The sequence below is a fragment of the Ovis aries genome, chromosome 23 (genome assembly GCF_016772045.2).
Source record: "Ovis aries strain OAR_USU_Benz2616 breed Rambouillet chromosome 23, ARS-UI_Ramb_v3.0, whole genome shotgun sequence".
Lineage (NCBI taxonomy): Eukaryota > Metazoa > Chordata > Mammalia > Artiodactyla > Bovidae > Ovis > Ovis aries.
Genome location: NC_056076.1, coordinates 48,456,467 through 48,482,593, shown reverse-complemented (window position 1 = coordinate 48,482,593; position 26,127 = coordinate 48,456,467). Strand labels below are relative to the sequence as shown.

At 48.4% G+C, this 26,127-nt stretch overlaps 1 long non-coding RNA gene across 1 annotated transcript in view; it reads left to right on the top strand.

Moving 5' to 3' along the window:
- The window catches only part of LOC105604510 (uncharacterized), an 85,691-nt gene extending 64,268 nt beyond the window's left edge, over positions 1-21,423 (top strand). The window contains exons 5-6 of the long non-coding RNA XR_006057796.2: positions 1,785-2,163; positions 5,227-21,423. This is a non-coding gene — a long non-coding RNA (uncharacterized LOC105604510). The remainder of the gene's footprint in view (positions 1-1,784; positions 2,164-5,226) is intronic.
- The last annotated feature ends 4,704 nt before the right edge of the window (positions 21,424-26,127 follow it).

The following is a 26,127-nucleotide window of genomic DNA, read 5'->3' as shown; positions in this document are numbered from 1 at the left end:
ACCCAGTGGTTATGAGCATGGCCTTGAATCTGCCCCAGAATCTGAGGGCTTTGTGCTGTAACTATTCTACTGAGGACTGTCCTTCTCCACGACAGATATCCCTACCTCCTTTGGGTCTGTTAGTCACATGGCCCATGAAACACAGTACCTGGAACCCCAACTCGAACTTGCTGCCCATTCAAAACTGAGGTTTTTTTGAGTCATCAGAGAAATGGAATAAAAATTTAGACTCTAGTGCTTTCAAAATCCAAGGAAACAAGTATCGGGTTTTTCCAAATCAAGTGAACTTTTTGACCAACTCAGTATTTTAAGGTGCATGGTGCATCAATCTGCTTTTTACCTAAGAGAGACATGCCAACATATCCCAGACAAATAAAACTTTAAAAAAGTCCACCAATGTGGTGTGTGTCTGAGTCTGTGGAGATACAGCTCCCACTCCTTGCCATGGGCATGTCTTACTAGAGCATTTAAGGTACTCACCGGCTCCTGCTCACCTGTTCCAGTTAGTGCCATGTCATCAGTACAGTGGACCAGTATGGTGCTCTGATGTGTCATGACTGTGCAAGAAAGTTATCATGCCCCTGGGACAGGACAGTGAGTGTGGACTGCTGTTCTTGCTGAGTAAACGTCAACTTTTTTGACTCTACCCACTGAAGGATTGCCAGTCACTGTGTTGGTCTGTCTTAATTCAAGACCCATATTTAGACTGAATATCTCGCAGTACTCCGTTGTCAGGGGCGAATTTAATAAAAAAGCAATAGAGGCCACCTCTTTAATCTTTCCAATCTTTGTTGGTGGTGCTAACACTGAAATTCCTCCAAAAATGTGATAATGCTTCTGATTAATTTGGAGGTTGGTATTAGGGATGGGTAAATTTCAAGGACTTCCAATTGACCCTTCCAATTGTAATGACACTTAGCCCACAAATCAGGCCAATACTGTGAGGGATCTGTCAGCTGCTAGGTGTATGCTACGCTTATCTATCCTAACTATAGATTTGGGAACTTGGAGAATACGCACAGAGTGTCCCAGGTACACTGGATCCTCTGGACGCTGACTTTGGTCAGGACTTAGAGTCTTGGAATTCCCTTCACCATGGACTCTGAGTCTGTGAACTGGCTTAGGGGTAAAGGCCACAGTTTTTCCTTTGCATTGGACAATGCCAGCCTACTATTTTCCAGATTGAGATTTTTTTTTTTCGTGCATATAAATATGGTAGCATTCCAATTGATCATCCATTTACCTTAACTCCAGGACACCAAAAGCTGTTCACAGCAGCCATAAATCCCTACAGCTCAAGGAATCTCAAATGCCCTCCAACTTGCTTCCTATTAAGTCATTTTGTTCATCATGCCTCTGAAAACCAACGTTGAGTTTCTCTAAGATGCTGACATTTTCCTCACCAATGTGTTTTTTTTTACTGCCTTAGCAAAGGGTATATTCTCTGAGTGGTAGGTTTTTGGACCATGCCTGGGATAAATCTGTTTAATATTCCCATCTCCTCAAGCCTTCTGACACCTTCTTGAATACTATGCCATCTTGGCATCACCACTTTATTTACTGTAGTCTCCTGTGGAGTCATGCTCCAAGTAACCATCCCAGCAAACTACCCAGGTATTCTTGACACAAATGAAATTATGAGTCATGCGTGAGTTACTGCCTGCCGATGCATTCTCCACTCTCCAGTCCTGTATTTTGCCAGCCTCTGGTCTAGCACGCTTAAAACTGGTTTTTATTTATGATCCTCAGTTGATGCTAGGTTTTATCATTTCTTTCCTAGCTAGACAATTTCCTCCAGAAACAGAGATTCTGTGTCTCCATCTGACCTTGCTGGGACCTGACTTTGACTGTCAATATGGAGACAAGGAGGGTTGCTGGAACAAGGCTAACTTTGTCTTGAGGACGACAAGCACTGTCTTGTGAAGAAACTGCTTCGGGTGAGATCACTGAACGTTCTCCAGGCAAGCAGAGTCTAGTATCCTCTGGCAAAGGTGGAGGTGCTGCTTCCTTGAGAAGGAGGTTTAAGGGAACCTGGAGTTTCAAGATGCTCAGTTCATTCACCTAAATGTCTCCATCCTAGAGCTCAGTCCCACGTGTCCCCTATCGGGGTTCTGACTGGACATAGAATATTTGCCAAGTTTCTGCATTTTATCTTAATGGAAGGTATGGAGCTCTTATTTTTTATTTTTAAATTAATTTATTTTAATTGGAGGATAATTGATTTATAGTACTGTGATTTTTTTTTGACATACACCAACATGAATCAGCCATAAGTATACATGTGTCCTCCCTGGAATGCTTAACATCAGGTCCTTGCCCCGATGTTCAGCCCAGTCTTCCCTGATACTGCCCCCCAAAAAAGACTTCTTTCAATATTACCATATCTCAGTCACTTTAGTCGTGTCCAACCGACTCTTTGTGACCTCATGGACTGCAGCCCACCAGGCTCCTTTGTCCATGGAATTATCCAGGCAAGAATACTGGAGTGGGTTGCCATTTCCTTCTTCAATATTGCCACACAGGTATCTGAATTTTAGATCATGCCTTAAATTGACCTCCCTGAGCCTGTTTTTATTTAAATGTGTTTAATGCTGTCATCAGTATCCACCCTAATCCACAATCTTTGTCATTAACATTGTTTCGGTATTAGTGACTGCTGTGACCACTTGATCTCCACTGGGCATTGCCTGACCTCCCTCCACTTGCTCTTTATCCCAGTTAACTACAGTGAAAGTTGAAGAAATGGATCTGCCAAATGCAGAGGGATTACTTCCATTCCATGTACCAGCAAGAGAGTGCCTGTTACTCTCAGACAGATGGACAGTTCACCTCCCTAATTCCATCCAGAGGATTATTTTCTAGAATCACTCTTGGACAGTTGTTTTAGCCCATGTTTTCTAGGCTAGGACAGAACTTTAAGCAAAGCTCAAAATGCTAATGTTAGATTTGTGAAATGCAAGACCAGGGGGATGAGGGTGAAGGAAAATGGGAAGTGAGTCAAGGAAATAAGGAAGTTCCCAGGATGTTACTATACTGGCCATTGTGTTACAAGTGGTGGAAAGACATTCAACTCAATTGGTTTGCACCCTCAGGCTGCACTTGGGATTTTCTCCATAAGATTTTCAAGGAGAAACTAGTCCTCAGAGTAATCCATGGAAGGGAGAAATGGGGATAAATTTTTTATGGAGTTCCCTTCCATCTTCCATTCTTTAGGGGTACTGACACCACTGTGTTACATTATCTGGCTTTATGACCAGATCGCACTCAGAGAGCCAAGTGCCGTGTCCTGAGTGTGGAGTTTTAGCTAAAGCTAGACCTGGAGGGCACCTCAATATGGCACGTGGTACACATTGCCCCATGTGGCTGGGGCCTACCTTGGACTTCTGCTGAGGGAGGTCATTTCAAGGAGTAGCAGCCGCACAGATCGGGAGAGAGGCAGAGCCTCAGGAAGGACACCAAGGATTATAATTCAAGGAAGCACAAAGTCTAGTGTTGTGTATATTGTGCTTCAGGATAACAGGAACGAATTAGGTCCATGTTACTCCTTCCTTGAAGACTGCTTAGCCAGATGCGATTCTGTTACTTTCAAGGGCCCAGCGTATTGTAATTTAAGGCTGAAAGATGAACATTGCCCATGAAAGCATCCAGGTGTGCCTGGTTTTATGCAATAGCTCTGCTCCTGAAAAGTATGGGAGAGCTCCATGTTTCAAGAATCCAGATGATAACCCTTTCTGTAAAGCGTGGATTCCTTTTTTTGCTTTTTGAATTGTCATGCTCTAATTTAGCAGCTGCAAGAGTTCAGTTTCTGTATAATGGGCTTTCTGAAAGGTCCACTTAATCCAGTGTTGGATCCTGATCTCCAAAATGTAACTTATTGTTTCCTCAGGCCAGACTGAATTTTTTCCCCCTGGGGATAAAGCCGATGGCTCCCAGATATTGTACATTCTCAAGTGAACCTGAAGGGCATGCATTTTTCTCTTGAGATGGCTCCTGGCTTGCAACTCTGCACTGGGTTTTGTGGAGCTCCATAGGCTGGGACAGCCACAGGTACTAGTGAAGGAAAACCAGAGTGAAGCTTTTAATTTTAATTTAAAAAATTAAAAAAAAATTTTTTAAATTGGAGTGTAGTTGCTTTACAATGTTATGTTAGTTTCTGCTATACAACAAAGTGAATCAGTTATATGTGTACATATGATCCCTCTTTTTTAGATTTCCTTCCCATTTAGGTCTCCACAGAGCACTGAGTAGAGCTCCCCATGCCATACACTCGGTTCTCATTAGTTATCAATTTCATACATAGTATCAGTAGTGTATATACGTCAATCCCAATCTCCCAATTCATCCCACACCCAAGCCTTCACTAACTTTTGACAGCAGAACATACAAGATAAGAATAAAAAAAATAATAAAAAAATCACTTAGTCATGTCCGACTCTTTGTAACCCCATGGACTATATATTCCATGGAATTCTCCAGGTCAGAATACTGGAAGGGGTAGTCTTTCCCTTCTCCAAGGGATCTTCCCAACCCAGGGATCAAACCCAGGTCTCCCGCATTGCAGACGGATTCTTTACCAGCTGAACCACCAAGGAAGCCCAAGAATACTGGAGTGGGTAGCCTATCCCTTCTCCAGCGGATCTCCTGGACCCAGGAAAGGAACCAGGGTCTCCTGCATTGCAGGCAGGTTCTTTACCAGCTGAGCTACCAGGGAAGCCCAAGCTAATTGAGCTCAGTAGGGTTGACCTTTTAGGATTTGATAGAAGAGATAATCATTATAGTGACAGGTTCACATTTCCACAGTAGAAAAAGAATACTTTTCCCTGTGATGCTTTCTCTTGCTTCGATGGCTTTACTTCTTCATCCAGAGCTTCTCTCTAGTCGTCGGGTGCAGGCTCAGTAGCTGTAGCGTTTAGGCTTAGTTGCCGCACAGCATGTGGGATCTTCGTTCCCAGGCCATGATCCCCTGCAATGGAAGGTGGGTTCTTAACCACAGGACCACCAATGAAGTCCCTAAACATCAGTGTTTTAAATACACAATTAAAAGACAGAGATTGTCAGAGCAGATTAAAAAAGCAAGGTCCAGTTATGTACTTTGCACAAGAAACTCACTTAAAATATAAATACACATCATTAATAGTGGCCAAAATGATAGATCAGGAAGATTCTGAGCTCTCTTCTTCCTTCAGGCACACAGAATTTACAGCTATTTATTTAACTTCTATGCAGAGTACATCATGAGAAACACCGGGCTGGAAGAAGCACAAGCTGGAATCAAGATTGCCGGGAGAAATATCAATAACCCCAGATATGCAGATGACACCACCCTTATGGCAGAAAGTGAAGAGGAACTAAAAAACCTCTTGATGAAAGTGGAGAGTGAAAAAGTTGGCTTAAATAAGCTCAACATTCAGAAAACGAAGATCATGGCATCTGGTCCCATCACTTCATGGGAAATAGATGGGGAAACAGTGGAAACAGTGTCAGACTTTATTTTTTGGGGCTCCAAAAATCACTGCAGATAGTGATTGCAGCCATGAAATTTAAAGATGGTTACTCCTTGGAAGGAAAGTTATGACCAACCTAGATAGCATATTCAAAAGCAGAGACATTGCTTTGCCGACTAAGGTCCGTCTAGTCAAGGCTATGGCTTTTCCAGTGGTCATGTATGGATGTGAGAGTTGGACTGTGAAGAAAGCTGAGCACCAAAGAATTGATGCTTTTGAACTGTGGTGTTGGAGAAGACTCTTGAGAGTCCCTTGGACTGCAAGGAGATCCAACCAGTCCATTCTGAAGGAGATCAGCCCTGGGATTTCTTTGGAAGGACTGATGCTAAAGCTGAAACTCCAGTACTTTGGCCACCTCATGAGAAGAGTTGACTCATTGGAAAAGACTTTGACGCTGGGAGGAATTGGGGGAAGGAGGAGAAGGGGAGGACAGAGGATGAGATGGCTGGATGGCATCACGGACTCAATGGACGTGAGTCTGAGTGAACTAGGGGAGTTGGTCATGGCCAGGGAGGCCTGGTGTGCTGCGATTCATGGGGTCGCAAAGAGTTGGACACTACTGAGCGACTGAACTGAACTGATAGAGCAAAGATTGATGAGAAATACAGGAAGATAGCAGAAGAGATTGACAACTGAAGATATAAAGAAGGGACCACTATTAGACCAGATTAAAGACCTAAACATAAGGCTTGAAAGTGAAAGTAAAGTCTCTCAGTTGTGTCCGACTCTTTGCGACCCCACAGACTGACTGTAGCCCACCAGGCTCCTCTGTCCATGGGATTTTCCAGGCAAGAATACTAGAGTGGGTTTCCATTTTCTTCTCCAGGGGATCTTCCCAACCCAGGGATTGAACCCAGGTCTCTTGCATTGTAGGCAGACGCTTTACGGTCTGAGCCACCAAGAAAGTCCCACTAAGGCTTAACACTGTCAAACTCTTAGAGGAAAACATAGGCAGGACACTCTTTGACATAAATTAAGGTCTTTTTTGACCCACCTCCTAGAATAATGAAAATAAAAACAAAAATTAACAAATGGGACTTAAAAGCTCTTATACAACAAAGGAAACTGTAAACAAGACGAAAAGACAACCCTCAGAATGGGAGAAAATATTTGCAAATGAAGCGACTAACAGGAAATTAATCTCCAAAATATACAAACAGTTCATGCAGCTCAATACCAAAAGAACAAACAACCCGATCAAAAAATGGGCAGAAGATCTGAAGAGACATTTCTCCAGAGAAGACATACAGATGGCCAAGAGGTGTATGAAAAGATGCTCAACATCACTAATTATTGGACAAATGCAGGTCAAGACTGTAGTGAAATACCACCTCACAACAGTCAGAATGGCCACCATCAAAAAATCTACAAACAATAAATGCTGGAGAGGGTGTGGAACAAAGGGAACTCCCCTTCACTGTTGGTGGAAATGTAAATTGGTACAGTCACTATGGACAACAGTATGGAGACTCCTTAAAAAACTAAAAATAGAACTACCATATAACCCAGCAATCCCGCTACTGGGCATATACCCAGAAGAAACCGTAATACCAAAAGATACATGCACCCCAGTGTTCTTTGCAGCACTATTTACAATAGCTAGGACATGGAAGCAACGTAAATGCCTATCAATAGAAGAATGGATAAGGAAGATGTGATATATATATAAAATGGAATATTACTCAGGCATAAAAAGAAACAAAATTGTATCATTTGCAGAGATGTGGATGGACCTAGAGACCATCATAGAGTGAAGTTAAAGTTAAGTCAGAAAAAGAAAAACAAATATTGTATATTAAGGCATATATGTGGAATCTAGGAAAATAGTACAGATGAATCTATGCTCAGAGCAGAAACAGAGACACAGACATAGAGAACAAACATATGGACCCCAAGGTGGGAAGGAAGCAGTGGGATAAACTGGGAGACTGGGACTGGCATATATACACTACTGTGGATAAAGCAGATAAGTGGTGAGAATCCACTGTATAGCACGGGGGAGAAAAAAAAGAAGATACGACCTGTTTGTAGGATGTTGATTTTAAGTTAACTTTAAAATGCATTCCAATATATATTGCAGATAGTGAAACTGTTAGTTGATCAGTCATGTCCAGCTCTGCAACACCATGATCTGTAGCCCACCAGGCTCCTCTGTCTATGGGATTCTCCAAGCAAGAATACTAGAGTGGTTAGCCAATCCCTTCTCCAGGGGCTCTTCCCTACCTAGGAATTGAACCTAGGTCTCCTGCATTGCAGTACGATTCTTTACTGTCTGAGCCATCAGGGGAACCCTAGTATACATTAGGTGCAGACAAATATTGTTTGACTCCACTTAAGTGAGATACCTGTGCATGTGTGCTAAATCGCTTCAGTTGTGTCCAACTCTGTGTGACCCTATGAATTGCAGCCCACCAAGCTCCTCTGTCCATGGGATTCTCCAGGCAAGAATACTGGAGCGGATGCCAGATGCCTAGAATAGTCAAATTCATGGAGTCGGAAAGTAGATTGGTAGATGCCAGGGGCCAGGGATGGGGTGGGGGGCAGGGAAGGGGTAATACGGGGTTAGTGTTATAATGGGGACAGAGTTTCAGTTTAGGAAGGTGAAAACTTCGGGAGATGGATGACGGTGAGAGTCACACAGCAACGCGAATGTACTTAGGGCCATCGAACTGTACCGTTAAATATGGTTAAAATGGTATGTTTTTTTTTTTTTTTTTTGTATGTTTTATATTATGTGACTTTTACCGCAACAACAAAATGTTAAAAATAACTATGGAAACAGTAAAAAGATTCGTGGTTGCCAGGAGTTTTGGGGGAGAGAGGGATGAATAGGCAGAGCGCAGAGGATTCTTAGGGCAGTGAAACTATGATGGCAGACACATCATTATACACATGTCAGAACTCCTGGCTTGCACAACACCCAGAGTGGACCCTAATGGAAACTCTGGGCCCTGGGTGCTAAGGATGTTTTCAGGTAGGTTCATGTAACCGATGTACCAGTGTGGTGGGGGGTGTTGACAGAAGGGGAGGTTGGGGGTGGGCAGCAGGCATATGGGAACACTTTGGACTTACTCCTCGGTTTTACTGTGAATCTAAAACTGCTCTAAAAAATTAAAGAGGAAAAGAAAATGATCTGGAAGTCCCACAGACATTCAGAGCCTCCCCAGATCTCAGGCATCAGGAATGCCCTGTACCTAAGAGCCTAAAGTGTTCCTTTGTGGGGGCCCAGATTTAAACAAGTCAAAGAGGGACACTTGGGACTGGAGAATTCCACGAGGAAAGTTCCTGTGGCCAGGATCCTGTGGCTAGAAAGGGGAGGCAAGAGAGTGAGTGGTACAGGCCTGGGATCCACGCCCCTGCCCACTAACATCTGGGTCCACTCAACCCTCACTGGCTCCCTCCTCCCTTCTTCACTGCACGGCATTGCTTTCTTCTCCCTCAGACCCGGGGCTCAGTCTTGTCCTGTCTCCTCTCACTCAGAGCTTCTTACCTCTCCAATGAATGGTAAGAACAAGACTGGCTCTTCTTTTCTTGCGTCTCCGGGGTGGCCCAGAGGGTACTTAAAGCTTGGCCAGAACAAACTGGCTTTGAGTGAGCATTGCATTATGTATTTATCTCTGTTCTACAGATATGCCTGATCCTTGCAGAAACAGACCCATTGGCAGTGAAGCTCCTTTGACCCACATTAGTCCCAGGAAATAGAAGAGATCGCCTTGGTGGTGTTGAGGCTATGGGTGACTTGATTCTATTTCAATAAGATTCTGAGGGTTTTTCTGAACTCAGACTTTCCTAGCCCATTTTTAAAATTCATTCTTTCATTGATTCATCACAATTTTTAGGCCACTGGGGTCCAGACTGAGAAAGAAATGCTCTCTGGACCCCCACAGTCTTTTCAAGTGTGTAGATCTGAGCTTGGCCACTTACTAGCCTGAGTGACCTCGAGAAAGCCCCTTAGTCTCGACTATGAGTCTCAGGTGATCTTTGTCTTACCTCATGGAATAAATAAAGGAATATATGTAAAGTGCTAAACAAAATTCTGGGTACATGTGGTTATTCGAGACCACTCCCTCATGCCAGTTTCTCTGTCAGGAACTCAGGTGCAGGTCTAGGTGGGCGTAGCATCATCCTGGGCACTTACCCCGCTCCAGGCACTGTGCTCTGGACTCTATGGGCAGAGCCTCTGTTAATCTTCACAGTCACTGCTTTGGCGAGTATTTTTATTGGTACTTTAGAGAGCTTAGTGATGGGCTGCAAATTACTGGCCTCTGCGGCTCTGAAAGGCTCTTTCTACCAACTGACTGCTTTGTGTGACATTCGATGGTCTCCCAGGACCTTGTCAGCTTTAACAACGCTCAGTGATTTGCTGAGAAGTGAGGTGTGAGGCTGATGGGGTGGGATGGGAGTGAGGGGTCAGGAGCAGGAAGTGAGATGTGTTCTCACAGCACCTGGTCTAGCTGAAAGAAAATCCAATAGATTTGTGTGGGTGTGCAGGCCTGTGTGTGTGTGTGTGTGTGGGTATGCAAACCTCTGTGTATGTGGGTGTATAGGCCTCTGTGTGTGTGGGGGGGGTAGGCAGGCCTCTGTGTGTGGGGATGTGCAGGCCTCTGTGTATGTGGGTGTGCAGACCTGTGTGTGTGTGCAGGCCTGTGTGTGTGGGGGGGGGTATGCAGACCTCTGTGTGTGTGGGTGTGCAGGCCTCTCTGTACGTGGGTGTGCAGGCCTGTGTGTGTGTGTGTGGGGTATGCAGACCTCTGTGTATGTGGGTATGCAGGCCTCTGTGTATGTGGGTGTGCAGACCTGTATGTGTGGGGGGGTGTGCAGGCTTGTGTGTGTGTGTGTGGGTGTGAAGGTCTGTGTGTGTGGATGTGCAGGCCTGTGTGTGTATTGGGTGTGCAGGCCTATGTGTGTATTGGGTGTGCAGTCCTATGTGTGTGTGTGTGCAGGCCTGTGTGTGTAGGCCTGTGTGTGTAGGCCTGTGTGTGTGTGTGCAGGCCTGTGTGTGTAGGCCTGTGTGTGTGTGCAGGCCTGTATGTGGGTATGCAAGCCTGTGTGTGTGTGGGTGTGGGTGTGTAGGCATGTGTGGGTGTGGGTGTGTAGGCATGTGTGTGTGTGTGTGTGCAGGTCTGTGTGTGGGTAGGCAAGCCTCTGTGTGTGTGGGTGTGCAGCCCTGTGTGTGTGTGGGTGTGTAGGCGTGTGTGTGTGTGCATGCAGGCCTCTGTGTGTGTGTGTGTGTGTGCGCAGGCCTCTGTGTTTGTGTGTGTGTGTGCAGGCCTCTGTGTGTGTGTGTGCGCAGGCCTCTGTGTTTGTGTGTGTGTGTGCAGGCCTGTGTGTGTGCAGGCCTGTGTGTGTGTAGGCCTGTGTGTGTGCATGTGTGTGTGTGTGTGTGTGCATATGCAGCCCTGTGGCCTTCACTCTGGATCTGGTGGGGAGTGACCCTGACTGGGTTGATGGGAGCACCAGTATTATTCTTATATAAATATTTCAAAGAGGTTTCCAGAAACAATAGTGATAGTCAATGGGGTTTCCAAAGTTTAGAAAAAAAATGTGCCAAAAATTCCAAGCCTGAGGCGCTGTAATCATAGCAGAGATTTTGTTCAAAGGCTGCTTCGCATGGTAGGAGTCTGGCTTATCAAGAACTTCACCTTTGCCAGAGTCCAGGTCTTACCTCTCAGAAGGAAGGGGGGCCAGGTGGACCTGCCACCTGCCTTTCTCCAGGCCTCCTAGCCTCTCTGGGTGGTGAACATCATTTTTTGCATTGGTTTGTGTGTAGTGGGGGAGGGGGTTGGGAGCTGGAGGAGGGGAATGGACTGTAGGGGTCAGTGCCTTGGAAATCTCATTTTTGGCCTCATCTTGGGCATTCTCATCTTCCCAGAATGAGCCAGTACATCATTGGTAACAGAGTTCACTACCCGGACTCACAATCCAGCATGTCACCCAATCTCTCTGAGCCTCAGTTTCCTCATCTGTAAAATGGGAATAGTCATGGGACCCATTTTACAGACTTATGAAGATTAATGGGTTATCAAAAGTAGAGACATTACTTTGCCGATTAAGGTCTGTCTAGTCAAGGCTATGGTTTTTCCAATAGTCAGGTATGGATGTGAGAGTTGGACTGTGAAGAAGGCTGAGTGCCAAAGAATTGATGCTTTTGAAGTGTGGTGTTGGAGAAGACTCTTGAGAGTCCCTTGGACTGCAAAGAGATCCAACCAGTCCATTCTGAAGGAGATCAGCCCTGGGATTTCTTTGGAAGGAATGATGCTAAAGCTGAAACTCCAGTACTTTGGCCACCTCATGCGAAGAGTTCATCAGAAAAGACTTTGATGCCTGGAGGGATTGGGGGCAGGAGAAGAAGGGGACGACCGAGGATGAGATGGCTGGATGGCATCACTGACTTGATGGACGCGAGTCTGAGTGAACTCCGGGAGTTGGTGATGGACAGGGAGGCCTGGCATGCTGTGATTCATGGGGTCGCAAAGAGTCGGACACGACTGAGTGACTGAACTGAACTGAACTGAACTGAGAGAGCATTTAGAAGAGCATCTGGCAAGTTTAAGTGTCATATAAACTTGATGTTGCTGGGCTTCAGAGAAGGAAGAAAGATCACATCTCAAAAAGAGTCTAGAATCTTGGGAAGTTGGAGCTGTAAGTGGTCTGGTCCAAGCTCAGGGTCACTGTTAGTGACTGCACAGAATTAAAAACTTTGTCTTCATCTCATATCTTTCTCCATGGGGACTTTGTTTTCAGAACTCCAAGCCCACGCTCACAGGCTTGGAAATTTCCCTTGTACAGTACTACATCTGAGTTGCCGTCTCAGAGGCAGAAAGGTTCCCAAATGAGTCAGGCTGTGCCGACTTCTTGGGTAGACCAGAAGCCTGGCCAGGCGGGCTCCCAGGTGAGCTGGAGACGCCCGCCCTCCTCTGCCCACCTCTCCCTGGGCAGAGCTTCCTCAATAGACTCTTTGTTCTCAGGACGCTGCCCAGCCCCACCCAGTCTTTAGCGCTCCCACATTCTGGGCTCTGATCTTCACTTAAACCACGAAGCCCTTGCATCAAACCACAAGAAGAAAACCACATGTCTTTTGAGTTGGGCTGTTTGTTTTTTCCTTCCTCTCTTCTTTTTTCTCTCTTTCCTTGCATCCTCACCCCAACACACATACGTGTGCGCGCACACACACACACACACACACACACACACACACACCCTTTTATTCCACAGCAGTTTTCCCATCAAGAAGCTGACTCCTGGTTTCATGAAACAAGGTTTCCCAAGATTTTGTCCTGGAACACGTAAACAGAGGGGTGTCCAGAGCCCTTAGGACACCTGGGGGCACCAGCTACCCTCTCTGCTGGACCCAGAGGCCTCACTTAAGGTGCCGTCCCAAGAACGTGGCAGGTCTGAGTTGAGAGCTGCCTCGGGTCTGCAGAAACTAGAGCAGTGGCCCAGCCTTGCACCTGGGGGCCTCTGTCAATGCCAGGCTTGTGGATTCCTGAGTCCAGTGAAGACTGTGGGGTTAGTGCTGACAGCCAGGCTCCCACTGGAGCTGCCCACACTCAGCGGACTTCCGGCCTAGGGAACACAGGCTGCCTGTCTAGGACTGTGGAGTCCTTTGCAGGGCAGGCAGGGAGAGACAAGGTGGACAGAGTAGGGGAAAATTTTAGAGTCTCATTGGCTTGACTGGCTCTTTGGTTCTCACTGTGGGTGAGACAGCCCCAAAGTACTTTCTGTAGGAAAGAAGGTGAAGTGCCTTCAGAACAAAAGGATTCAAGGCACGGCCCCGTAGTCACGGTGGGGTGGGATGGGCTCTACCAGGGGTCATGGATTCAAATGTTTCCTGGGCCCAGGCGGGTAATTACACGTGCAAAGAGCCAGATGTAATAAAATACATGGCAGGCTAGACAAATAATTTAAATTTTAAAACTTTATTTTTGAAACATTATTGTAGCCTAATAAAACTTATTTCCTGTCCTGATACATCCTCCCCTGCCCCCAGGCTGTGAATTTCCACCCCCCATGTATACAATTCGCAGTTCTCCTATTCTGACATAGAAGGCGTCTTAAAGAAATGTAGCAGAGTATCCATATCACGGCACTAGGTTGGGTGTTGGCAGAACTGTGGTTAAAAATACAGGCTTTGGTATTCATTCCTCATAGCTGTATGATCATTGGATAGGTTACTTAATCTTACTAAGTCTCAGTTTTCTCATCTGCAAGATGGGGATGATGAAAGAATCCATCTCACATTGTGATGAACCCCTTCATTTAGCAAGCATAGCTCAGGAAGTGATGATGGAGATATTCTGCACCCCCCTTCCAACAAACCCACACAAGGCTGAATGTCTTTTGGCAAAGGCACCTGTTTGGTGAACTGAGGGTTAATGTTTCCTGTGGTTCTGGTCTGCGGCAAGAGAGGTGAGAATCAGAGTCAAGGTCAGATCTGCACGGGCTGGTCCTTTCCCTGTGAACACAGAGCAAAAGCTCTCTTTATAGTTGGGCTGTTAATTTTAAATTCAGTGAAGGAAGGCTGATTGGGGAAGTTTCCCTCTTGGGTCTTAGAATATCTCGCTAGACCTCCAATGTTCACCTCCAGCTGGGGGATGCTTGACCCATCTGGGCCAGTAGTGGCCCATTGGCCCTGATCTTAGCAGAAAAAGCCGGTCTTCCCAACACTGAGGAACCTGGTGCGGGGGGTGGGGCATGGGTAGGGGGCCGTCCAGTTCCCGAGAGATATTTGAAAGAGGGTCTGGACTAGGCTTCTTGAAAAATACCCATTTCCCCAGGACCTGTGCACTTGTTACTCGGAAACTCCTTGAGGTTGGAGACCACCTGATCTCTGAATTGCCAAATCCTCAGCATGACATCCTCAATAAAGGACCCGCTCGGTACACACTGAAATAACTACGAAACTCAGACTTGAAACTAGGAAACAGGGAGAGATTCTTCACACTTTCAAAAGGAATTTTCATTTCATAAGACGTTTCCCCACTCGAGTTCTTTAAATGGAAACTTCCTTGGTTATTTAAAATGAGATTGTGCCTTGAGTAGCTGAAACCTAAACCGATGGGCTGTTGATCTATACTATCCTCCCACACCTTCCCTTTCCCCACCGTCTTTGTAAGCTCAAACCCCACCAGTCCTTCGTGAGTGGTGACTGGGGCTCTTTTACAGCAGACAGCCTGCTCAGTGCTGTGGACATGACCACGCTCTATTACCATAGCTGCTTCCTATAGCAATTTTTCCTGTAGAATTCTTCCTATAGAAACATTTCCATAGAAATGTTCTTTTCCTCATTTTACACATGAGACAACGCACGTTTGAAGAGTTTGGAATTATTTGCTTGTAAGAGTGGTTGAGCCAAAGCCTACACCCAGCCTGCAGGCTGAACCATGGCTCAGAGGTGACTCTTCTGAAATGCCAGCTCCTCTACGAAGGCCCTCCTGACTCTAGACAGACCGGACTGTCTCATTTCTCTGGCTCCTAGCGTTCTCTCGATCTTCTCGACCTCACGTTCTATCCTGGGTGGTGGCCGCTTAGGTGCTCGCTGCCCACTGGCTGCCCTGTTAACCCCTCCCCTAGCGCTCACCCGTGATGGGCGGGCTCACTCCCCCGTTCCTGTTCCCAGTGATGCCAGGCTCCATGCCAGCCCTCGCTGAGTATTTCGGTTCCGTTATCGCCTGGTCCCTGAAGAGGGCGCTGACGCTCTTCAGGAAGGAGTCTAGCAGAAAGGTAGAGACTACAGGACTCTGAGAACTGGTTGGGGGGAGGGTCCTGAGGGACGCTCATGAAGTTCTGGTTTAGCCTGGGCAGCTCTATGAGGTGCCCTCTAGGGCTGTTCCATCCCGGTAAGACCTGGAAACAAGCCAAGAGGCGCCAAGTGAGCTTGTGACCCACACCCTCCTGCTTGGCCTTCCTGCCTGGGCCCCTGAAAGGCCCCAGCTGGCCCTGTGGCATGGTCCTGAGTTCAGGCCTGTCGTAGCCACAGTGCCAGCTCTCGGTGCTCGGGACCCCTGCCCATGCCCCACGGCCTTGCTTGCAGACCTGCTGGGAGAGTACGGGCAGAGCCCAGCTTGCCCTCACCCTCACCAGCACCGGTCACTCTGAGCACGTGCTGTCTCTCCCCTGTTCCTTTGTAATTAACCTAGAAGCTGGGGTGTAAGGGCCTCCTTGGTGGCGCAGTTGGTAAAGAATCCGCCTGCAGTGAAGGAGACCACCTGCAATGCAGGAGACCTGGGTTCGATCCCTGGGTCAGGAAGATCCCCTGGAGAAGGAAATGGCAACCCACTCCAGTATTCTTGCCTGGGAAATACTATGGACAGAGGAGCCTGGTGGGCTACAGTCCATGGGGTTGCAAAGAGTGGGACACGACGTAGCAACTAAACCACAACCGCCTGGATGTGGTCATCCTGGCCTCACATCCACTGTCTCCCTGGATTGTGCTGGCAGCCCCCTGTCATGGGGGGAGAGGTTACTGATATTGCTCCCGTTATAATGAATACCTAAAGGAACTGAGGCTCAAAGTCCTTAAGCAAAGAGGCAGGGATGCAGTGTGTGGCCACCCATCTGAGAAGGAGGGGCCTGGTGGGCCGGGGAGAGCTCCCCTGAGCTGAGAGCTGGCAGTGTCTTGTCCTGGGGCTGGCAGGGGTAGAGCTTTGCATTGCTTCCTGGCAGCCACTGGGGTGCTCCTGGAAGAAAGAGTCATAGAGCTGGATGAAGGTGGCCCCCGATTGTCCTCCCAGGTCCCGTCCAGAGACCCCACAAATACACGGGAGCCCAGCAGGTAAGTGACTCGCTTGGCTCTGCCCCACGTTGGCTCACAGCTGCTCATCAGGGTCAATGAATTTGGCAACCAGTTCCCAGAAAGGGCCTCTCCAGCAGCACCTGCACCACGTGGTGAGCCCAAAGGAACTTTCCTGCAGTGCAGACTGGGGGACGAGGAGGCAAAAATCTGACTGCTGTCTTTTCTCTCTTGCTTCTTCCTTCCCCTCCTTTCCCTCCTCTCCCCTCCCCTTCCACCCCCTTTCGCGCCCTCTCTTCTGTTTACTAGGGGCAGAGGTACAGACAAGAGGAAAAGGTAATATTATGTTTTCCATTGTGCTCAGTGCCCTGCATTTGAAATAGTCAAGCTCAAACTATCCATGGATCAGACTCTCTGGGAGAAAAGAGACTACAATTCTGGGAACTGGGGTGACCCACCACTCACCAAGGCTTGTGAGGCCTCCAAACACTTCCTTCCATGCTGTGAATTAGGTACCTCCCTTCCTCAGGACCCTGTCTTCCATCAGATGCCCCTGTACCCATCCATCCTCACATGGATCATGTATCCCCCATCCCCACTTCTGCCCCGAGGGGCTGGGCCAGACTCCTTCCCACTCAGCTACAAGGGGGCGACTCTCGCCTCTAGGTCTGGTGTGTGACAGACTTCAGAACGAAGGTTACAGCTTGCACTTGACACGGCTTGGTGCCTGTCTTAGACTCAGTCCTTTAATTCTGCAGAAACCAAGGCTGCAGAGTCTAGCCTGGCAGATTGGGAGCATTTTTCTTGAGTCTCCACTTCTGCACACATTTCCCTTCAATCCAGAGACTTACGGGCTGCAAGATACTTAATAATGGGTTGGCTATATATGATTTCATTCAACACATATTAATGAGGAGTCTGCCATGTGCTAGGCATTGTGCTGGACTAGGAGGGTATAAAGACGACCCCAGGTGTGTATGCGGCTGGTGCCAGGTGCAGAACTGAGGCAGCTGGCATGCTTTCTCTATTATGCCTCTGGCTGCATTCCTCATTGTTGAAAGGGAAAGTGAGTCATTCAGCGTTGACCAACTCTTTGTGACCCCGTGGGCTGCAGCCCACCAGGCTCTTCCGTCCATGGGATTCTCCAGGCAAGAATACTGGCGTGGCTTACCATTGCCTTCTCCAGGGGAAATTCACAACACAGGATCTTCCTGGGTCTTCCAGACACAGGGATCGAACCTGGGTCTCCTGCACTGCAGGCAGACTCCTTACCATCTGAGCCACCAGGGGCTCCTCATTGTTAATCGGGTCTAATATGAAAGACTCCATCAGGGGAGTTGGACCACAGTAAAAGGCTGATGGGATCTTAACCACATCACTCTCTCTGGGACTTTGTAGACTGCGGCATCCTTGAAGGCCCAGTTCAAGTTACATCTCTGCTGTGAAATCTTCCTTCCATTCATTCATTCAACCAGAAAATCACAAGGGTGCCAATACTGTGATAAGTATAGATAAGAATGCAGAGAATATAAAGCATGGCCCCAGCTGCATTCTGGTGGGGGGGGGGGGATTCCTTCATTCAACAAATATTGATTGATGACCATAGATCATGGTCTGGGCATTGCACAAGGCTTAGGGCACATGGGTCTGAACTAGACCAACATGGCTCCTCCCCTCCCAGGGCATTCAGTCTGGTGAGCAACACGGATCCTGCTAGGCTGTGCTCAGTGGCAGAGTTCAGGGAAGTGTGGGAAGCAATGAAGCTCACAGACAGGCTTCTGCCCCAGGTCCAGGGCAGGTCTCCCGAAGGGTGATTCACCTCGTACTTAAGTAATCACAAGAGAAGATGGTGACTGCTCAGTACCGCCTGCGAGGTGCCCATGAGGATTCGTGCAACACGACCTGCAGTGGGGAGGGCTCATCCTGCCCCAGAGAAGTCTTCCTAGAGGGAGTGAGCTTTGGATTTGGGTCTTAGAACTTCCAGAATCACTCCAGTCCACTCTGGACTTTCTTCTCTCCTGAAGCAGTCCCAGGTGTTTTCACAAAAGTTAACTTGATTGTTTATAAAACGGTTACATAATTCTTCCCCAGCTTGCTTTTTGTGGGTGTCCCCTGCTCATCCCTCACGTTATAAACCCCAGGTAGACTTTGGGGACCACAGCATCTCTTGGGTCCCCCTAGATCAGGGTGGAGTTAGGATTGGACAAAGGACACAGATCTGGGAGCCCAGGTGTGTGGGCAGGTGTTCCTTGCCACCCCTTTATGCCCTCCCCAGGACACATGATGCCCGTGGGAAATCAGTGCAGCGCCATGGGAGAGGAAACTTCTGAGTAGGTTCAGGGAAAGCTGGGCCTAGGCTCTGCCAGGGGAGGTCTTTAAGTTGAGCAGAGGCAGAGAGTCAGCATAGCCTGCGAGAGAATTTGCTTACACTTTACTTTTTAATTTTTTCGACCACACTATGTGGCATGTGGGATCTTACTTCCCTGACCAGGGATCAAACCAGTGCTCCCTGCAGTGGGAGCGCAGAGTCTTAACCACTGGTCAGCCGTGGAAAGGCCTGCTTACACTTTAGATTATTTATTTATATTGGAAAAAATTAACTGAATTAGGCTTTGAATAAAAAGGACTCTATTTTTTTCAGAAAAGCCATGAGGACTATTAAAGGGTGGCATTTCCCACCAGAGACTTGCCATCAAACCACGTAGCTTCATTTTGGAAGCCACCAAGGGTTCACGTGATGTCGTACAGAAGTAAGACACCGTAAGGAGTGTCCTGACTACAGCGGGACAGCCCAGATGGCCGCCAGCCCTGGTGGCTTCCTAGGTGCCTGGAGGTATAATGACGGACAGGGTGGGCGTGGTGAGTCTGGAGCACTGTCTGTTTTCTCGAGCCCTTTCAGAGAGAACAGACCATCAGTCTAAATTCAGGGTTTAGTCCTCTGGTGAGATGGGCTGAGCTAAATGGCTTGCCATGTTTTCCCGTTCCACATGCTCACAAGTGGTGGGCATTGCCCCAGTGTCCTGATCTGAGGACTTCAGCTAATAATCTTCCCACTGCTCCTAAAATAGCCTCCCCATCCATCTCTATGTGTGGCATCACCTGTAAAAGAGGTCTATCCTTTTTGGTCAAGATATGGCTTTCCTGTGTGTTCCTTGCAATAACACAGCTTCCTCTAGTAGGCAAGTCAGCATCCTTCAGCTTACAGCACAGTTTCTGGACACCTAGTATGTGCCCAGCATGATCCACAGAGCTGGGGACACAGCAAGGAGCCCAACAACGCCCCTGGTCTCTTGAGCTTACATTGCAGAAGGGGAGACGGACTGTAAACAAATACATAATAGATTAGGGATGGTGGGGCAGTTGGGAAACATGAGACAGGATGACGGGGCAGTGAGCCATTGTGTACAGGGTGGTCAGGGAAGGCCACTCTCATGGTTCAGCGCTTCCAGAAGGACTGCAGCCCACCCTGGCCTTTCTCTCTCCAGAGCTTGGGAACAGAGTCTTGGGAACAGCCAAGAAGCCAGAGAACGGGGTGTCAGGTGGAGAGGGAGAGAGGTGGGAGGTGAAGTCAGATTGTGGGGCCAGGCAGGCTGTACAGACGGCCTAGGGTTTTACTCTCAGGGGTACAAGAAGCCATGGGGAGCCTTTGAATGGAGCAGAGACATGATATGATGATGCCTTGCAAGCCCACTCAGCAGCCATAACCACCTTGGGTGGTCTGTGGATTGAGGCTGGAGGGAAGGGTAGGAGTTGGAAACACCAAGGGCATTGAAGGCCAAGCTGGGGATCTGGAACTTTATTGTGAGGTCAGTGGGGATTCATGGAGGAATTTCGAGTAAGGGGGTTAGTCCTACTCCTCAGTTTAGAACAGAGGGCCCTAGCGTAGGTCACCTACCCCGGAGGAGTACCCTGGTAAAGAATCCTACCCCTGGTAAAGAATCCACCTGCAATGCGGGACGCCTAGGTTCTATCTCTGGGTTGGAAAGATCCCCTGGAGAAGGGAATGGCTACTCACTGCGGTATTCTGGCCTGGAGAATTCCATGGACTGTACAGTCCATGGGGTTGCAAAGAGTCGGACATGACTGAGTGACTTTCACTTTCACCCCAGAACACCCAGCTAAATCAAGGTGGAGGTGGGAGGGAAAGCCAGGTCTTTGGATTCCCATTCCAGAATAGTATGAGGTTTCTCCTGAATGAAAGGAAATAATTCTTTAGCACATCCTAAGTTTCATGCATAGCTCAAGTACCAACCCATCTAATTAGAGGTAGACATTATTATTATTTCCATCTTACAGGAAGGGGACAAGGCACAGAGGGGCTGAGCAATGCGTCTGAGGTTACATGGCTAGTAAGTAGTAGAGCAGGCATTTTAACCCAAGCAGCCTGGATCAGGAGTCCATGCAGTCAACCAACGGCTGCAGGGTTTGCTGTCTTCAGATGTAGTGGGAAGTGGGCGGGGCACTGGCTCCTGGACCAGTTATCATGGTGCTGCCTGGGCTAAGCCAGCTCCAGTCTTGTCTGGTCTCAAGCCCCTGCGCTTCTCCCGCAGCCCCGTCATCGGTTGTAGGACAATCTGGCCGCTGACCGTGACGTTGCCTGCTGCTCAGTCACCCCAAAGCTCATGGAACCACACCATAGCTCCGGAGGCTTGAAAGGGCTCTGCTGAGAATTTTTATAAAAAGACTGTGTTCCTTAATTACCTCAGCCCTTGCTGTCCCATGCTTTTCTCTTTGCTCCAGATGGCCTTCCACATGTATTTCCTGAATCCAGGGTTGGATTGTGTGTGCCTAGTCGCTCAGTCGTGTCCAACTCTTGCGACCCCATAGACTGTAGCCCGCCAGGCTCCTCTGTTCATGGGATTCTCCAGCAAGGATACTGGAGTGGGTTGCCATTTCCTGCTCCAGGGGATCTTCCCAACCCAGGAATCAAACCCGGGTCTCCTGCATTGCAGGCAGTCTCTTTACCGACTGAACTATGAGGGAAGCCTCATAGCTATGAGGGATGCTAGGGGTTGGCTTAGCACGTAGGCAAATAGTAAGGGACAATGCTAAGGCTCTCGGAGACTTCCCCTTCCCCACCCACCTAAACTTCTGAACCCTCCTGATGACTGGAAGTTGCTTGAATAGCTTTACTTGACTGCATTGGATAACTATCCAAACACAATAAAAAGCCCTAATGCCTGGGTCCTGCGTTGTGCGTGCTAAGTTGCTTCATTGTGTCCGACTCTTTGTAACCCCATAGACTGTAGCCCACCTGGCTCCTGTGTCTATGGGATTCTCCAGGTAAGAATACTGGAGTGGGTTTCCATGCCTTCCTCAATGCTTGGGTCCTGCCCCACACCAAATGAAACTGACTTTCTGGGGTTGGCCCCAGACAACAAAAGATACTTTTAGAAAGCTTCCTGTGTGATTCTAATGTGCAGCCAAGTTGAGAATTCCTGACTTGGACCATATTATAGAGAGAAATTGGTTTGTCTGGGATCACACGCCCATCAGTGGCAGTACTGGAGTGAAAAATCCAGGTATTTTGTTTCCAGAACAATGTCCTTTTCCAAAAGAAATAAAGGTTGGAAAAGGCAAGCCTCCTTGGGGAGGGACACGCATATCAGTGCACATAGGGTTTTGAATGATGGAGGATGCATTAGACTAGAAGAGTGGGCCCCGGGGCGGGGGACAGAAGGGATAAGCTCTGCAAAAGCCGGGGGGGGGGGGGGGGGGGGGGGAGTGGCCTGGAACAAAAACTGGGTTCTACCAACATTACTGCTTTGCCAAGGGTAGGCACTGCTAGGGCCGCAGCCATCAGCAACGTCACTGGAAGGCATGGGCCACAGACCTTGCCCCTGGTTGAGGAAGAAAATGTGTGGATGGCCTCCACTGAGGGTTAGGAGCACGCAAGCTTCAGCTAGAACAACAGCTCCATCGAAAGGATCACATTTACCAGAAATGCTTTCCTTAGAGCATTTAACACCGAGGAGGAGATTGCCCTTCTCCACTGAGGCCTCAGCTATGGGAGACACCGAAGGAACAGGATTAGGGGGGAGGGCAGGGGTTCAGCATTGAGCAAAGGAAAAATGCCCCCCTCATTAGAAAAATTCGCAGATGCCTTTTTATCCATTGGGCCTTAGTGCCTTTGAAGATTTGGGGTGATCTCTCTGCCATAAACAATCCAGAATGCCAAGTCTCCAGGGAGTGGTTTGATGGTAGAATACCCAAACTGAAAGCTGATGGGGTTGAAAAGGATTCCTCCTCAAAACTGGGCACGTCCCAAAATTCCTAGGGGGATATTCCCGGGCAGTCCAATGAGGAGGATTCCATGCTTTCACTGCCGAGGGCCTGGGTTTGATCCCTGGCTGGGGAACTAAAACCCTACAAGCCGCGCATGGTGTGACAAAAAAAAAATTAAAAAGAATAAAAAAAAAAAGAAATGGACGGGATGGTGAGGCTGGAGTTTGTGTTGGGAAGAAGGAGCCTGGGGGAAATCTCTGCGACTCCTTCTTAGGCTTTCTTCCTGCCTGGCTGTTTCCGTGCACACGGGTGGTCAGTCATGTCTGACCCCATGGACGATAGCCCACCAGGCTCCTCTCTCCATGGAATTCTCTAGGCAAGAATACTGGAGTGGGCTGCCACGCTCTCCTCCAGGGGATCTTCTCGACCCAGGGATTGAACCTGCGTCTCCTGCACCGACCGGCAAGGGGATTCTTTACCACTGAGCCATTTGGGAAGCCTGTTTCCTTAAGAGGCACCAAAGCTTTCCAGGCTACAGGCCACCAGAGGGCACCCCTAGACAGGGCCCGGGAGGGTACCGGGTAGCACAGCAGAAGGGAAAGCACACACACCAGCTGCAATATACTGAGGAGGCTCAGGAAACAGCAATGTGGCGTCTGGAGCCACGCCCCTGGCCTTTCCTGCGATGGCACGACCGCCCTCCCCTCCTGGTGGCTTCTGTACCAAGACAGGCCCTGCAGGGTCTGGCTTAGTGACAAGCTGGGATTATCTTTGTTCGTGCTTCCAAGATGAACTGGAAAAGTCAAGTTCTCTGTAGATGAACAAAGACCGGAAGGGGCTAAAGATGCCGCTTCAATAGCCCACCTCAAGGGCCAATGGACCCAGCCCTCAGCCTAGCGATCTGTGTTTGGTGACAATGCCAGTGATGGTTTTAGCCTAAACCTTTGTATATGTACCTACATTTCTTCTAAGGTTTTTTTCAGTAGTCAAGTATGGATGTGAGAATTGAACTATAAGGAAGGCTGAGCACCTAAGAATTGATGCTTTTGAATTGTAGTATTGGAGAAGACTCTTGAGAGTCCCTTGGACTGCAAGGAGATCAAACCAGTCAATCCTAAAGGAGATCAACCCTGAATATTCACTGAAAGGACTGATGCTGAAGCTGAAGCTTCAGTACTTTGGCCACCTGATCTGAAGAGCTGACACAGTGGAAAAGACCTTGATGCTGGGAAAGATTGAAGGCAGGAGAAGGAGATGACAGAGGATGAGATGGTTGCATGGCATAACCAACTCAATGGACATGGGTTTGAGCAAACTCCTGGAGATAGTGAAGGACAGGGAGGCCTAATGTGCTGCAGTCCATAGGGTTGCAACTGAATAGCAACAATATTTCTTCTGCACATGAAATGAGACTTATCTGCTTGTTTACATGTCTCCAGAACTCAGTTTGGTTCCTTGGGAGCAGGAACCATATTCTCTGAGCCTCTGTTCTCAGCTGAACTGAAATCTATGTTACATATATAGACCATTTGGTCCCATTTCCCCAACGAGACAAGAAAGACACTTGCAACATGATACCTGATTGGGTCTCAAAGAGAGAAAACTTTTCTGTTCCAAGTAGGTGGGTCCATGATGCTAGGACAGAGGTCAGCAAACTGTATTCCCTGGGTGAGATCTTTACCATTGCTTGTTTTGTAAATAAAGTTTTCTTTGAACAAAGCCAGGACCATTTATGTAGCGTCTGTGGTTGCTTTTGTGCTACGGCAGTGGAGAAGGCAATGGCACCCCACTCCAGTACTCTTGCCTTGAAAATCCCATGGACGGAGGAGCCTGGTAGGCTGCAGTCCATGGGGTAGCTAAGAGTCAGACACAACTGAGCAGCTTCACTTTCATTTTTCACTTTCATGCATTGGAGAAGGAGATGGCAACCCACTCCAGTGTTCTTGCTTAGAGAACCCCAGGGATGGGAAGCCTGGTGGGCTGCCATCTAAAGTTGGACACGACTGAAGCGACTTAGCAGCAGCAGCAGCATCAGCAGGGTTAAGTATTTGCCAGAGTATGGGGGGCGTGTCCTTTACAGGAGACGTCTGCAGACCCTGGTTTCAGGAGAACAAAATGGTGCTCTGGGATCTGGCCGCTAGCACGGCGCCTCCCTCTGGACTCTGGGGCACAGCGAGGTGGGTGGTGTCACTGAGACAAGACTGAGAACCAGGCCCCAGGCAGGCCTGCTCTATTTTGTGGGGACACACAGCCAGGTTGAGGGGCCATGGGTCTTGCGTGTGTCCTTTCAGCTCCTGGTTTGGGGCTACAGTGAAAGTCCCCTAGCAGAGCTTGGGAGTGACCAGCTACCTTACAGTAACTCAATTGTCTCTTAAAAAAAAACAAAAAATTGTAAGAAGTTTTCCTGAGATCGAACTCACCTACCACCCATTTAAAGTGTACAATTTAGCCCATTGTCTTTTAACCTTTTCTTCTTGTGGCCTCCCTGCTGGCACTTCCTGAAGTGCACCTGTATGGACTTGTCCTCTGTCAAGATTTCAGTGAATCCATTCACACTCTAGTGTACGTCAGTGATGAGAGGATGATCTCCTGGAATCTCTGGGCGACCAGTCCATGCAGTATCCTTTCGTCGCGGCTAGGGTTTTCTAGAAGTGGAGGTTGAGGGCAGGGGGAGATGCCCAACAGTCATGCAGCTGCAACAAAGCCGCAGCCACCCTAGCTCTGAGCGCCCATCAGGGTGTGTCCTGCAGCTGCCTGGAGGCTCTGTATGCCCACTGCCTCCCGTCATACACATGTGAGCCACAGGGGAGAAGGCTCCCTGCAACCGAAGCCAACCCTGGAGAGCTGATGCTGGAGGCTGTCTGCTCACCTCTGCCTGTGCTCCACACAGCTGGACAGCAATGTTTCCCTGAAGGGGCTCTCGGGCTGCATCTCCGTGTGTACCCGACTCTTCCATGGAATCCCATCATGCCGTGGCCAGCTAGCTAGCTCCCACCTCCGCTCTTCCCGGACCAGGATAAGCAAGCTCCCTTCCTGCGGAGGCAGCCCACCTGCATTGCCCAGGGCTCTTGGCCTCCCTCTGCTGAGCCCTCACCTGAAATAGGTGAGCACCGGTCTGGTTTCCGCCCTCAGAGGCCACACGAATCAATCTCAATGACAATAGGGAGTCTCTTCCAACCTGGCCCCGCTTCTGGTCTCTCCATCCATTCTGTATGATATGGACACCAGTGATCTCTGTCCAGACTAACCTGGACAATTAGTCCAAGTCCCCCAGAGATGTGGTTCCAGCTCCCTTCGAACGCAGTATTTTCAGGGGACCTGCCCAGTCAGTGCCTAGACCCGCACAGCGTCCTTCTTGTTCTGGAGGACACAGTTGAGTCATGGTGTTGACTTGATGGAAGTTTATCAAAATCCTCAGCTGTTCTCACCAGCTACTGCTAATCCTCACAGCCCCAGACTGTCCTGCTGGAACTGGCCTTCCGGATCCAAGGATAGAATCTCAGCCTCGTCTCTGTTTGGTCTAACTTTTAGACCATTCCCAGGAGAATTTGCATTTTTACAGAAAAAGAAAAATATCTGATGAGGGATTTTTAGCTGGATCAGAAGATGAATATTTAGCCCTAGAAGTTCTGTTGTCCCTGAAGACACCTGTACATTGTGTATGCG